Source organism: Tympanuchus pallidicinctus, unplaced genomic scaffold, assembly GCF_026119805.1.
Source record: "Tympanuchus pallidicinctus isolate F22 unplaced genomic scaffold, pur_lepc_1.0 scaffold5, whole genome shotgun sequence".
Classification (NCBI taxonomy): Eukaryota; Metazoa; Chordata; class Aves; order Galliformes; family Phasianidae; genus Tympanuchus; species Tympanuchus pallidicinctus.
In genome coordinates this window covers 24,703,772-24,715,889 of record NW_026294769.1, presented here as the reverse complement: position 1 = coordinate 24,715,889, position 12,118 = coordinate 24,703,772, and positions in this window count along the sequence as shown.

The following is a 12,118-nucleotide window of genomic DNA, read 5'->3' as shown; positions in this document are numbered from 1 at the left end:
TTGTTCTCCATTTTTTTAATATCAGTATTTAAGAATATACTTGCATTTAGCACAGCATGCTTCATAATTCAGAAAACTGCAACATTTCTAATGAATTACTTCTCTGCAACTGCTCATGGGCACATATGCTCTCTGTTCTCCAAATAGATTTACATTTTCAGTGGCTGAAGCTTTAGTCATGTGTCAACATATAAAATGTATATGTAACATGCTACATATATGTATGGGAACTGCTGAATCAAGGGCTGAACCTCTGATTGATCACCTGAGGCAAGCAGTGAGTCAGCCCTGGGAGCACAAGTGAAGGCAATTCACCTGTGCTGCTGGAAGGGGCGGAGCCTGGCTCCACCTCTCCTAGACCCATTTAAGAGCTGACTGCCAGTAGGAAAAGATCTTTTCTGGAGATCCCTCCTCTGGAGTTTTGCAGCGAGCCCAGGGCATGGGTAAGCTTTCTGTTCTCTTTTTGTTATTCTAATCTGCTTTGCTGAACTCTCTTGTTTATTTCATAATTATACCATCTTTGTATTCATTGCCTATACAATGTAACATGCTGAAAATATGGAACTTAAGTATATGCCTTGGCTGTGTCCCAGCTCTGTAACAGAATTTATCTGAGTTCTACAGCTTCCACCTGCCCCACTTCTGATGAGGAAGTAGCCTACCTCAGGGTCGGTCATGGTTTGGATCAAAATCAGAGACCTCTTGTCCAGGTACAAACTTTGTTTGGAAACCCATCACTTAGTTGAATAGGGTGGTATGAATGTCATTTGCACAGTTACCACCTGATGGGAATTTGTCACTTGTCTCCTTTCAGTTAGGCAGGTTTTACTGCTGATTAAAGAAAGACAAGAATTCATGTGTAATCTTTGTATTCTGATTCCAGATGATTTTGAAAGGCATCAAGTGAGCTGCTTAGATGGCCTGCTGCATGAATGCCTTAGCTAGCAGCAATAAAATAAAACAAAAAAGTGGATAATTTTTTTTCTCTCCAGTTTGCCAGTTTTTGGCAGGAAATAGTTAGTTTTGCCAAGTAGTAGGTGTTGTTGCTTGCAAGCTGGCTGTTTCATTGGTATTTGTGCCTTGCACAGAAGATCAGTGCCTACTTCACTCATCCTTAAAATGTAACCCTTGGGCTACCTGCTGTCTTTGAATTATGCTTTAACTTGCCGTAGCTTTACTCTGAACTGTTTTGAGGAAAGCTTTGTGTGGGTTTGAATAAGAACTCATATCCCTGAATTTCTATATAGTTCATAGTGAGCATACTATTATTTCTGCTTTACAGGCTCCTTGTGTCATTCAGAGTTAATGGAATGAGTCCAGGGTATTTTTCCTTTTGAAGGGTAGCAGGAAACACTTGGGTACTTTACCTTGATTTTAAATCTGATATAATGTAGTTGCTAGCACTGCTGACACTGACCTCAGCTCTGAGATAAATCACTGAAACCAAAAGTTACTATTTCCCAAAGGTTTTTCCCAGAGGGCATAAAGTGCTCTGGCTATGGCAAAGAGACATTTCCTGTTCCCTCCTTTATGGTGGTAGAAATTGGTGCAGCTTGAGGGAAAAAAAAGAGTTTTTAGTCTGTGTTCACAGCTCACCTTACAGAGGATTAAAATGAACTGTATTTTCTGCTTTGAGGGCTGTGCTAAAGAATGTCTTGGTAGAACTAGTGACAATTTCAATTTTAGAGGAAGAAAGTCAGCAAGCACTGGAAACCAGACTGAAAGTCTCTGCATGAGATCCTTGCTAAGTGTAACAGGATCTCATTCTACTGAAGTCTCTAGTAAGACATTTTCTCATTGCTGAGATATGTACCAGGAATTCCAGATGTAGTAGCTCTCTAGTTCCTTCTCCTTAGGAAAATACCAATATTTTAACCACTGGTAGAAAATCTGTGTCTGAAAAAGTATATTTATTTCTATCTAATAGCTGGATTTGCACAGATGGGTTCATGGGTTTGGGTCCGAACTTCTGCCATGCAATGGCTTGATGCTTGTTTTGTTCATTATTAAGGACCAGGCTATCTCCTTCATTTAGCCAGGGTGCTTAACTCATTTGCCCATATAAATGTGGGCTCCATGACGCTGACCAGGTTCTAATGCTTTTACTATTATTACTAACTCAGTTCCATTCACAGGTGGAACTTCAGAGGTTGTATCCCTCATTTTGTGTCAAGTCTCCAAAAGTGGACCCCAGAATCCAGTGCTCTGAGCAGAGGGGTCTCAGCAAAATCATGTGGTATTGGAAATTAAAACTCTTGGAACAGGCAGGTTAAATCTTTGGCTTCTCCTGGGTTTGCTTCTCTGCTTGGTAATCACAGTTTGTAATGCAAGTGATTAAAAATCTCTTTCAAATGACAGAGGAAAGAGATGAATCACTCAAATTTAAAGTGCCATTCCAATGACAGTCCATGTCCCTGCATGAAGTGCATTAAAAATGAAGAAATAAGAGATAAGTCCTTGAATGAAGTCCAGGTGTTTCATCTCACAGTGAAGCTGCTAAATATTCAGGTTTTCACTACAAAAAAGGACATTGGCACAGCCAATGAATCTGGAACTATTTGAAGAAAATTTTTTTTGTGAGGAAAAATTGCTATTTGGTTCTTGCTTGCTGTTCCAGTTATACTCTGGAAAAATCTGTTAATCTCAGTCCCCCAGTGAAAGAGAGATGTATCCTTCTGTGAATGTGGATTGAATTTGTTTTTTTTTTTTTTTTTTTTTTTTTTTTAGATAGGATCTGTGGTATACAGCCTGTAGTTGTATTCCTATAAAGCATGGCAGCTAAGCTTCCAGGAAGGAAGAATTCCCAGATGGTGGAAGGATTTTACAAGAGACAGCTGCCTTTAGGCTCCTAGCTCCTCATTCAGCTTCTTGATTTTTGTTGTCCACACACCTGGTGCTTCTGTCATGTGTGATTGGTAACTAAGCTGGACCGTGGCATTTTAAGCAATATATTCTTCTGTATTTGGAGAGGAGGCTATTGAAAACATGTCCAGCTTAATTAGAAAGGAATGGAAAACAGGAGAGACACCCCAGAGCTACCTTGTGGGAGGGAGTGCTGGCAGGCAGATGAGTGGGGGATCAAAGGCCTATTGCACAATGCAACAAGTAAATAGATGACATGTAGAACATGAGCTCTAGTGAACCTTTAGGAGAGAAGGCAAGCAATACAAGCAAAACTGTGTGTATTTCAGATGACCTTTTGCTCAAAATGTCAGTTAGAAATTTGTTCTGAATTTATAAAGAGGATAATAAATAACTGGGTGGAATAATGAAAAAGATTTAATGCTTGGGAGAGAACCAGAATGAAGATCTGGGGAGGCTGGACACCTGGCATTACAATTCCTTTAAAGCTCTGCTGAATTAATAATGGACAGCCAAGTGCTAGGAATTGGTGCTGATAGTGCTGTGACAAAACGTTCTCTGATAAGAATATGGCTAATGATAGTGAAGGAAATTCACAGTCATCAGAGTTTATATAGATGGCAGAACCTGGAGCATGAGAGAGAGCGCAGCCTGTTGATTTCTGATTCTTGAGTGACTGATTTGATTAAAATAAGGTGAAGAATAGCAGTTACTGCTCACCATCGCCCCCCAAAACCTTTGTGGGTGAGGAGAGGCAGCTGGCTGTGACTGCAAGAGCCAAGTATTTCCAAGGTATAGTGCTTGGCACAGCCCCAGAATGGCATCTTAGGGCTGTGATGATAGGGATGTGACACAGATGCCTCTACACCTCATCCACGTGGGAGGAGAGGCCCCATGGTTACAGATCTCCAGAGCTCAGCCCAGGCCACCACTGCCCCAAGTCCAGCAGGAGGCTGTCCGTAAATTCAGGATAGTTAATGGAGATAATAGTGAACTCTCTTCATAGAGAAATGAGGAAGTAGTTAACCACATCCAAATTGATTTTTGCTTTGTTTTCTTCTGTGGCTTGCCATTCTATGATTTTTTTTGATCTTTCAGCTTGACTGGATGGAATAAATTCTGTACAGAGCTAATTGGACAGTTATTTAGAATTCAGTAGCATTTTTCCTCTGAGAATCTCACAGTATTTTGCAAATGCTAATGAGTGGAATCTCAAATCACTGCTGCAAGTCTGCTCAAATCATCACCCTGAGGGAGGAGGCGGAAAGCTGGAGTTGGGTTACTTTTGCAAGTGAACTGACCACTTAAGGCTTCAGGGGCACTTCTCTGAGTTCACCTCACAGTCTGAATTGAGCTTCAAGGCACACAAAAGAGCTCTGCAATGTCACATGGAGTGGTATGATAACCCTCAGCTTAGTTTCCTCCTGTGTCATAGATGAGAAAAAGTGTTGTGCCCTGTGCTGCAGTAGTGCTCCATGATTCTGGAGGATATTTCTTGCTCCCACCTGCCTCCTCCTGATGCCTGCAGGCAGCTCAAAAAGCAGCTCTTCAGTCTGGGCCCTTCCTCCTCTACCCTGACAGTCAGCTCAGGAGGAAGCTTTCACATCACAGAGCAGTGTTTGTTGCTGAGGTTGTTATCTCAATAAAGACAATTAAGTGTATTCCCTTTTTTTTTTTTTTTTCCCTGGTTACTGAGCTGTGGCTGATGGCCCGAGTAACAGTAACAGGTTCCGAATCTCTCTGCAACATAAACTCTAAAGCTGCAGCTGTGATCACCAGAATGAATGGAGCTTGAATAAGTAGATACAGATGCTAGAGTATGGGTTGAGGAGAGGGAGTTTGACACAGTGATTTGCAAGGTGTGAAAGTGTGTGGAGGATTTTTCAAAATGTTTAAGAGCACTTTGCACATTTTGCCTTATTTGTAAGCCTAACGTACCCAATTTCTCTGAAATGCTGGTACTACTTAAGATTGTTTTCTGATAAGAGACCAGAAACAACTGATTTTGTTTACTGATTAATGAATATGTCCATAGGCAATAGTATTTCACATGTTAAAGGTTTCATATTCATTGCAACTGGTTTGGATGGTAGGTAAGGTAAGGCTTTTTAGACTGACTCTTTTTTTATTAAGTCAAGCCATTAGGGAAGTATACTTTAAAACTGTATTTGAGAGTATACTGCATTTCTCATTGCACTGCATTTAATTTGACATTAGTTTCAATAGAGTATCTGCTTTCATTTAAAGCATTTTTTCAGACAGGGAAACTTTGGAAGGCAAGATAATGCTACTACAAAGATATAGGGAAGTACCTCTAAGTTGAAGAGGCCAGATTAATTCAATTGTTGATGAACTATTGATTCTGAAGCCGTGTGATTTTGTAGTTGAAATTCTGGTACTCTGATATGAGTACTGGTTAGTCTGATGTGAATATTTACATCCACCTTTGTTTGGTTATGACCTGTAGTGCAGGGCTTAGTAGCTACTGAAGGAAGCATGTGAATTGTAGCTGAAGGACATAGAGAGGATGATGATGCCTAAAAACCTTATTCCTAATGCAAGTGCCTTGGCAAAACCAAGGCAAAGAAAGAGGGGTGGTATCTTGCATCTATTTTCCCATTGTTCTTAGATGGAGCTAGAAAATTCTCCTTTAAAAAAAAAAAAATGGAAGCTATAATAGGAAAAGCCATTTCTTATTCCTGAATTGTGCAAAAGCATAGAAATATGATCCTTAATTTTCTTGTAATATTCTCCTCAAACTTGTTACATCTGTAAAACCAAGGGAAAGGATTTTTATGCTATGGAACTAATTTTTCTTGTGCACTTCAAAATCTTTCTACTTTCCTCCTAAGGCATGTTTGACTCTCAGTTTGCTAGGGGAATTAGTTCCATGGCTGATAAGCTGTCAGTGACTCCCTGCCTCTGTTTCTTATTGCTTGTGCTGCAGGTGAGGCATTCTTTTTGCTGGTGCTTTCCAGTTTTACTCTCTCACCGATCTCCTGTTCCAGGATAGTAATAGTAGGGGAGAACACTGAGAACATTTCCCTTGAGTAACTATGGACCTCCTTAGCACCTGGTGATAAGTACTGCTTGTGTTTCCTACAGCAACATGTTCATCTGCAGTGCAGAAACAGACTAATTTCAAAATGAGTTCCTCCCATGGGAAAAAGAGAAAATCAGATATGGATGAAAACAAGTAAAGCTCTTTAAAACACCTTGTTTTTATAAAGTTTGCTGCCTTTGCTCACTGAATGTGTACCCATCTGGTCTAAAATTCCCCTAGTCTCTGCAGTCAGATGGTTTGAGGGCACCTTTTGTAGTTTGCAGATTTTTTCACTGAAAAGCTCTATAGCTGACTGGCATATGCTGTTCATTAGCCTTATGACAGTACTCTTGATTTAGTCTCCAAGTCAAACAATACATAAGAACAGACTGCTCTTTACAAGTGCAAACTCTTTCTGATATAGCAGGACAGATAGCACGCTTTGCAACTCTGGAGGCAACGGGAGGGTGCTAAGATTGGACTAGGATGCAATAAGAGTAGAGGAAATGGCCTCAGGTTGCACCAGTGGAGATTCAAGTTGGAAGTTAACAAATAATTCTCTGAAAGAGAGTGGTCAGCCACTGGAACAGGCTGCCCAGGGAGGTGGTGGAGTCACCGTCCCTGGAGGTGTTCAAGAAACATTTAGATGTTGTATTGAGGGATGTGGTTTAATGGGAAATATTGGTGATAGGTGGATGGTTGGACTGGATGATTTTGGAGGTCTTTTCTAATTTTCTAACCTTGGTGATTCTATACTTTTATGATTCTAAGATCCCCATGCCTAGACCCAACATCTCTGAAGAACAAGGATTTTCTTGAGTCTGGCAGATAACCTTGCTGCCTAAATGTGTTGTTGTGCTTGGGTTAACTGTACCAGCTCGGACTGATAGCAATATTTACATATTATTAGCCTAATATGGTTCCTTGTCTTGGAGTAAGCTTGTTTTAGGGCTATGTCAGAGATGTCTGCACTGTGGAACACTGCAAGAGGTGAATGTACCCAAGGTGATATGCTGAGCCTGATCATTGAGTCTGTGTTCTGTACTTGACAGACTCAAGTTCTTATTGATCTTACCTGACTCATCAAGGCATTTATTTTTTTTACAAAGTAACATTAATCTTTGCTCCTTCTTCCTATGATGAGCACACATTTTATTTTGGAGCTAGAGAAAAGCAAGAAGACTCAATAAAAAGACATAGATACTATCAATGTAAATTGATAATGTAAACTCTTTACCAGACACATGGAAGTGTTCATTTTCATTTCTGGTGCCACTATTGTCTTAACATAACTAATCAAGAAGCTGTGAAAACATCATGGCAAAAACATGCTGAAATGATGTTAAAACTGAGGTATTAACAGCTCAACAATTTTGATGCAAAAATCGCAGGGTAAGTTTTTTTTTTTTTGTTTTTGTTTTTTTTTGCTTTCTATTATGATGGTCAGGATGGTTTGGTGTATTAATCTGTTCTGGTCCTACATTTTTTTAATCATTATATAGAAAGTTAGCAAACGCTTAGCTCTTTCCCAAAAAAAAGTTTGTGAATAGTGGTAACTTGGTCTTGAGGGGTAAATCAATATGATCCAAAAGATGATTGTAAACTTAGAGGTTCATGCTAGAAGCTTTCAGGAGACCAGTTAAGACCAGAACGTTAGAACTATATGAAGCTTAACATAAGAATTGAGCCAGCAATCACAGTACAAGTGAACAGTGAACTATGAAGTAACTTAATATAAAACTTAAACTGAGAATATTTGAAAGAATAAGTCATTCATAAAACAAAATACAACAAAAAAATCAAAGACAGATGAAGCCCATGGGGCAACATACTTAAAATTACTTCATGTAGATCTAGCAGTGACATGACACTTCTAATTCACCAGTTAATTTCCTGGAATTGTTTAATCTTATTTGATTAAATCACAATTAACCTTACTCAAGATTTTATGTTAATTCAGGCTACTGTATCTCTAGTCATCCAGAGCTTTTGTTACTTCTGTATTTTTTTGCTGCCTCCGAAATATGTAGTGTAGGTAGCAATAAATTCCAAAACTTGGAGGAGGTAACATGCATGGGAATAATACAAATCACCATAAATTCATGCCTGCAAATGCTCATTTTTAAATTTCCACAAGTAAAAGAGTAAGCTGTTATTTTAGTGTCCATTCAGCCATCAGAATTGTGAACTGTATAAATAACACTGCAAAACTTAAATGACTTAAGAGAATAATTGCTAGTTGGCATGAGTGAACTTCTTTGGGGAAAAAATAAGAAATAAGGACAAATGGTGAATCATGGGTTGTTATAAAAGTTCTGAAGTTTTCAAGTGTTTTATATTTACCTGGTTTTGAGCAGAAATTCCTGTTTAAATCTAATATATCCTTTGGCCAGATATTTTTTTAGCAGCTTTGTAATCCATCTGGTTAATAATTATTTTAAATTGGAAATCTTTCTGCTAGTACTTGTACAGTGCAAGTTTGTATTTGCTTAGCTTTTTTTCAGATACTCCTCATAAAACTGGTTTGAGTTCCCCTGACACACACTGTAGAACAGGAATTACACGGACTCCAGGACTCACCAAACCTCACCTTTTTGTTGCCTTAGTACAGGAAAGAGCCATGAGAGGTGATGTGATACAGAGACTCTGGCTAAAAGATTGATTGGCTAATGCATAAAAGCATCATGCTTTATGGAATAGGTAAGGATGCTGGAAGAAACACACAGGTTCCAGATGTACTCTGGTGGTACCTTTTTCCTTCTAGATGAGATGAAAGGCAGGAAGAAATTTCAAGGGCTTAATTAACTGATGTGAATGGAATTATGTTGATCCTCATTTTACATACACCGTTATATAACCTATGGTTTGACTACAAAATAAAAGATAGTACTGGGGACTCTGGAGATATTCTTCCGCCCAATGTCTATTTCTTTAAAATCCTTACTACAGTGTAAACATATTCTGATTTAGACTTTTCCCCCCCCCTTTTTTTTTTTTCTTCCCATACTGGACTTAGAATGAACAAAAGTAATAGTTTCACCTCAGCCTCTTTTATCAAAGTGCTGATGCAGGGTAGGAATCTTTTTTTTAATACAGTGCCATTAGACAAAATATCTGAAAACACTCCTCTTAATCTAACAACATATTTCTTGGGAGTGCAGTGGACTACTGCAAAGAATTGAGAAGTGAAGAGGTGGACCATTTTAATCATGCAGAGGGAAGTGTCACTTGTTTGCATTATTTCATTTATTCCAACTCAAGGGTCCATTCAACTCATGGGTCATTTGTGAATGAAGTAGTGTTTTTCTCCTCCTTTGTGCCCTAGATGAGAACTGACAGATGGACCATAAGGTTGATAAAGATGCATGCAGAATTGCAAGAAGATAGAGGAAAAACCTATGACTGTCTTTTCTCTCTTGTTCCAATTATACATCCATATTCTTGTGTTCTCCTCATGTAAGAGAAAGGAAATGAGAGGCACAGATCTATGTCTTAATGGGAGACATGGTCAGAAGCCATTTTGCACAGTTATGGCCAAGCAAAGAGCTTAAGAGCACAGAGCTAAGGCTGTCATCCAGTGGCTCCCCTTTATCCACCTAGAGCCACTGGGCTAATTGATCTGGAAAGTGGGATCAGGATTAGGCCTACAATGACATCAATTTAGAAAACGCTGTAATTGCAGTCCTTGCCATCTTGCTTCATGTAGTATAAACAATTAGCAGTTTGTACACAGGCCATCATATCGCCACCTATGAACCTACATAGGCTTAGGGATAACTGAGACTGAAGTTTTTAACACATTTCCAGTGGCAATCAGAAACTTTCATGGCCAGAAGAAACAATATGAACATTTCTGCTGTCTCTGCCAGCCAGCCTCATACACTACTGCATATAGGGCAGGCTCACAATGAATTTAAAACAATGTCATTGTTTCACACAGAATTTGCTTGGCAGCTTTTTTTCTTCTGTAAGGGTTGTATCTGTCTATCATGTTGCCTTTTTGCTTTGGAAAGTAGCTTATCAGGATTTATCAACCTTGTACTTAGTCTTTCAGCCCTTAATCAGCAGAGATCCTAACACACTGGAATCATTTCCAAAAAAGAGAAAACTAGAGAACTGGATGGATTGGCTTAAGGGGAAAGAGGAAAAGAGTCAATTACACAGTCTGAGAAATAACAAACAAAGCATGGGATTAAGATGACTGTGGCAACTCATCCTATGTTGCAATAAACGTGCTCATGACCTGTGATGCTTTCTTTACCTCAAGAATAGCACCAAAACATGTGAATAGCAGCTGTCAAAAGGAAAAACACTTAGCATCTCTTATTCTTACAGACTTGAACTCTTGATTTGAGTGCAATTTTACATACCAATTGATGATTCAAAACTCCAGGGGGAGAGGCTCACTGCTGTCATTTTGAGTTATTTTCTTATGTAATTACCAGGAATAAAACAGTTCCATAACTGTCTTATATCCTGACAGCAGTCTTTCTGAACCTACTGAACACAGATGTCTGTGAGTGTGTCTAAGACATCTTTTCAGTAGGAACACAAATGAGGAAGTGCTGCTCATCTGCAAATGCATTTGAAAGAATTCACTGAAGGAATATGCTCTCATGTTTTCTTTTTCATAGAACACTCAATAATGACAAGGCCAGTGAAGCCAGCTAGGATTTCATTCTTAAATTGATCCAAAGCTGTTTTAGATCTAAAGCAACGGATTTCAAATGTTTGCATTCATTCAGGCTTATCCCTTTGCTATCTCCTTTACCATTAGTTGATAGACAATGTCCCTTGATTTTTTTTCACTGCTTTGGTGCTACAAGGGAGGGAGCAAGGAGACTTAGAACAAGATATTATGTGACAGAGATAGACTTTTCCTTAAAGGCTGGAAATAGACTTTCTGTTTTGCCACTATCTGTTTCTTTTGAGTAATTCTGTTTCAATGAGTAACTAATATTTGTTAAATAGCTCCCAAGAGGGCATAACATGTGTAACTCCCTAAAAATGGAAGCTTTAAAAAGGAAAGGTGCTCTGATGAACATGGTAAAATCTTTAGATAGCAGTGAGTAGTAGGCATGCTGCACTGCTGTGGAGTTCTGCCAATATACATTAACCCAAATTTGCAAAGCTAAGTGTTGTTCCAGTGTTGATACTACTAGATTGCCTGAACTGTATTAATGTGAAGTCTCTAAAGGCTATGGGAAAATATGATAGCATTTAATTCTGTTCTGCATTAGCATTTGCACATTTTGCCTCAGAAATTGGAGCTTCTTTCACCTGGCAAGTTAGGAAGTGTAGATGCTTAACTGTTCTCAATGTCCTGGTTGAAAACGAGGCACAGGAGTGGGAGCCAAAACAAGAATGTGCATCCTGCTTCTCCACTTTCACTCAGTGGCGTTTCCTGCAAGCTCACGTCAGCGAAGTGTTAATTGTTTCTGGATAGCAGAGGAAAAAGTTAAAACAAAAGAAATGAGCAAGTACTACTCATATAAACAAAAAGGACTTTTGTTCTCTCCTGTGTAGGGCATTCTTCAGGAAGCATTCAGTTATAACAATATGTTCATGTATAAGGACATATAAAGAGCAAAAAAAAGTTGTGTATACAAATCAGCCATAACTCTGCCCCTTTCCAAGTGAACTTTAAGATACTGTACTGCTCTATTTGCCAAGTTGTACAATTGTACTGTATAGTACTATAGTAAATACTAAAACCAAATATCTTAGAATTTGAAGTTCCAGTTATAAAAGCAAAGGGGGAGTCTGGGAGACTACTTCTGAGTGGAAGGTTGATGGCACGTTTTCTCATGTTTTCTCTTACTTTAAGATGTTTTGTGTATTCTATGAAACGAAAGGAGTTTCTAGTGTTCTTATTTTTTCTTTCAGCTTTACTGATAGTATTTGCTTAATTTTTCTTTTGTCTTATTTTTTTGATTCTCACACTTTATCTAAAGAAAATACAAGTTCTTAGCATTGACAGTTTAGAATAGAACAGGACTGAGTCATAATTGGCAGAGGTGGAAGCAACAGTTTTAAAACAGTTGTAAAAGCAACAGTTTTACACTTCTGCAAAGATGTGCGAAGCATGAACTACAGGTGTCACTATGATCCTCTGAAGACCTAATTTCAAACAACATTCTGCAAAAGAACTCTTTTCTGAAGCAAATTATGCTGCTGCAGGTCTAAATATTGCAGGGCACCGAGAGTACATCT